Raw genomic sequence first — 3,873 nt, forward strand, 5'->3', positions numbered from 1 at the left:
TCCCTCCTTCCTTTCCTTCCCTAAACATCTTTATTGAAATATAATCCATATACTATAGAATTTATCCATTTAAAGTGTATAGTTCAATATTTTAGAAATCTCAAGAGTTGTGCAACAATCACCACAATCTAATGTAAAAACATTTTTTCACCCCCTCCAAAGAACCTCATGCCCATTAGAAGTCATTCCCCATCCCCAGTCCCCCAAATTGCTGCCCACCCCAGCCCTAGGCAACCACAAAGTTACTTTTGTCTCTACAGATTGGCCTGTTCTGGGTATTTCATATAAATGGAATCTGACAATATGTGACTTTGATAACTTGCTTCTTCTGCATTCTTTTTCAAACCTGTTGTAGTCAGGATTATGTTCCCACTTAACTATACTTTAAAAAAGATCATTAATATTAGTCATCTTGCTCTTGTTTTTTCCTCCTACCTCACAAGCTGTGTCTTCTTAGCTTCCCTGCTATTTCTTCCTCCTCTTCCCTCTAGACATAGAAGTCCTCAGGACTCAGCAGTTGCTCCTCTTCTTTTTTATTTTTTAAAGTTTTAAAAATTTTTACTTATTTTTAGAGAGAAGGGAAAGGATGGAGAAAGAGAGGGAGAGAAATACCAGTGTGTGGTTGCTTCTCACGTGGCCCCCACTGGGGACCTGGCCCACAACCCAGGCATGTGCCCTGACTGGAAATTGAACCAGTGACCCTTTGGTTCACAGCCTGTGCCCAATCCACTGCACTACACCAGCCAGGGCTTCTTTTTTATTTTTATCTGCACTCCCTCTTAGCTACTAATCTGGTCCCTTGGTATTGGGAAAACCACTAGTTTACTATAAACATACCATAGAATTTAGCTACCAGGAATGAGAAATAGACATGCTTTGCTATTCCTCTTGCTAAGTAAACCCCCCCACACACATATAAAACAAATACCTAAAATGTGGAAAGAGAAGGCAGGCTGGCTAGATACCCCAGGACCTGGGTAATGCCACGGTGGTGAGTGCCCTGGATTTTCTTTTTACCTCATACATCTCAGACTTGGAACTGAAGAAGCCAGCAACTCAAAGTGTCAACAGGCATAATCCAAAAAATCCTCAACAATAGTCTCCTTTCTCTAGTCAGAGTATCAGGAAAGGATTAGATTAGCATGACAGAAATTTGAGATAATAACATTTTACTCTAGGTAAACACCACAGGAAAACAAATAAGCAAAAAACTACAACCCAACTGTACAGGCAAAGGTTGAATGTAAACCTATATTTCTACCCTTATGAGGTGGTAATGATGTTTTCCAATAATCTTGCCAGGTGTTACCAGAGAAAGCCAATTAAGGAGTTACAGTTTCATCCCTGCTGGCCAGTGATGAGACTCCCCCCTCCTCCTCTGCTGTCAGTAGAGACTATATGGAAAGCCTGCACTTTCACTCCCATCCTTAGTAAAGAGGAGTCCCTTCTCAGGTGTCAGTTTGGCAATCTGGACATCTGTCTTCATCTGGCTGAAATAAGGTGGTATCTCCCCTCTCCCCTGCCAAAATAGTATCACAGAAAGCCAGCCGAAATAGAAGGCTTAAATAAGATCCAAAGTTGTATAACATAATAGTAAAATATCAAGGTTCCAATAGAAAATCATCATCTCAAATTGAATGAAAAAGGAAACAAAGGCAAACATGGAGGTGGCAGAGCTATTCACATTGTCTGGCAATGACTTTAAAGCAACCATGATGAAAAAAAAAAGGCTTTAATGAGCTAATATTTTGCTTGAAATAAAGACAGCAAAAAAAAAAAAAGTCTCAGCAAAGTAATGCAAGGTATATAGAAAAACTAAGGCAGAGCCCAGGATGGGATAAGAACGAGCATCTGAGCAGATCCCCTGCTTCCTCTCCTCTCCGTACCCCACTCCCACGGCCTGCCCTCCCTGCCGCCTGCTCGATCCCCAGAACATCTTCCACCATGGCCACTTCAGCAAGTTCCCACTTGAACAAAGCCATCCAGCAAGTGTACATGTCCCTTCCTAAGGGGGATAAAGTCCAACTATGTGTGTCTAGACTGACAGTACCGAAGAAGGACTGTGCTGTAAGACCTGGACCCTGGACAGTGAGCCTGACTGTGTAGAAGAATTGCCTGAGTAGAATTTTGATGGCTCTAGTACTTAAGAGTCTGAAGGGTCCAGCAGTGACATGTATCTTGTTCCTGCTGCCATGTTTCTGAACCCTTTCAGCCAGGACCCCAACAAGCTGTTGTATGAAGTCTTAAAGTACAACCAAAAGCCTGCCAAGACCAATTTAAGGCACATCTGTAAACAGATAATGGACAGGTGAGCAATCAGCACCCCTGGTTTGAAACGGAGCAGGAATGTACTCTCATGGTCACAGATGGACACCCTTTTGGTTGGCCTTCCAATGGCTTCCCTGGGCCCCTGGGTCCATACTACTGTGGCATGGGAGCAGACAAAGTCTACAGCAGAGGCTCACTACCAGAAGGCTCACTACCAGGCCTGCTTGTTCTGCTGGCATCAAGATCATGGGGACAAATGCCAAGCTTATGACCACCCAGTGGGAATTCCAGATAGGACCCTGTGAAAGAATGGACATGGGAGATCATCTCTGGGTGGCCCGGTTCACCTGGCACCGAGTGTGTGAAGATTTTGGACTGATAGCAACCCTTGATCCCATGCCAGTTCCTGGGAACTAGAAAGCTGCAGGCTGCCACACCAACCTCAGCACCAAGGCTGTGCGAGGAGAACGGCCTGAAGTACATTGAGGAGTCCATTGAGAGGCTGAGGAAGTGGCACCAGTACCACACTGGAGCCTACATCCCAAGGGGCGCCTGACCAGATTCAAGGAAACCTCCAACATGAACAACGTTTCTGCTTGCATGGCAACTACAGCATTAGCATCCTCATTCCTTGGGCTGTCGGCCAGGAGAAGAAGGGTTACTATGAAGAACTGGTGCCCTTCTGCCAACTGTGACCCCTAAGGGGTGACAGAAGCCCTCATCTGCACATGTCTTCCAATGAAACTGGTGATGAGCCCTTTCAGCACAAAAATGAAGTGGACTAGACTTGTAGTCATTGAACCCCTTCTAACTGATTCTTCATCCCACTTCTAGTCTCACCCCCTATCAATTGTCACAATAGCCATAACTCAAAAGGCAGAACATCAAGGTCTATTTTATTCTTCATGCCCAGTTAATATCTCTTGTTTTCTTTGGCCAGGTTAGAGGGGTCAAGTTCTCAATCTCTTCACATACAAATACCCATTTTGTCCCCATCACTGAAGCTTTCTAGTGCATTAGTGGGGAGACAGGGCAGGGAAACAACCACTGCTTCACATAACCAGATGCTCATCCAACAGCATAACTGTCCAGACAGTGAGCAATGTATTGGTGAAGGAAGGAGAAGGACCTTTTTCTTCTTCCAGGCAGCTGAAGGGGGTGGGGAGCCTGGGCTTACTCTGTGATTAGGTAAGATATTCCCTCTTGATGGAAAGTTATAGCTCTTAAAAAGTTATAACCAGATTTCTAATGAAAGTGAGAATTAGGAAAGAGGGGAACGTGGGAGTGAGGCAGGAAGATGCCTCTTACCATACTGTGCTCCCTTGGCCTGTGGCTAAATGCCCTCACTTAAAGACAAGTTCAACATAAAGGGATGGGAGGAATCGGGTGGATAGCCCTACCTTAGAAGAAAAAGCTTGCATTCCTTGGTCCTCCGTTTATAACACAAATCAGAGTAGTATTTTTATATTTAAATGCAAAACCAAAAAATTATATACATGGATGGCAGATATGTGTGCTTTTTCTAAAGTAGAAAAAAAAAACCCCATTCTGGTCACCAGGAGTCAAATATAAGGCAAGTACTCTGGTTAGAAATAAGGCTCCTTT

The 3,873-nt window shown here is 44.0% G+C and overlaps 1 pseudogene; it reads left to right on the forward strand.

Moving 5' to 3' along the window:
• The first annotated feature begins 1,944 nt into the window (after positions 1-1,944).
• On the forward strand, positions 1,945-3,053 carry LOC119039569 (glutamine synthetase-like; annotated as a pseudogene).
• Positions 3,054-3,873: the final 820 nt, after the last annotated feature.

This window comes from Artibeus jamaicensis, unplaced genomic scaffold (genome assembly GCF_021234435.1).
Source record: "Artibeus jamaicensis isolate MK-2021 breed Jamaican fruit bat unplaced genomic scaffold, CSHL_Jam_final scaffold_1964, whole genome shotgun sequence".
Lineage (NCBI taxonomy): Eukaryota > Metazoa > Chordata > Mammalia > Chiroptera > Phyllostomidae > Artibeus > Artibeus jamaicensis.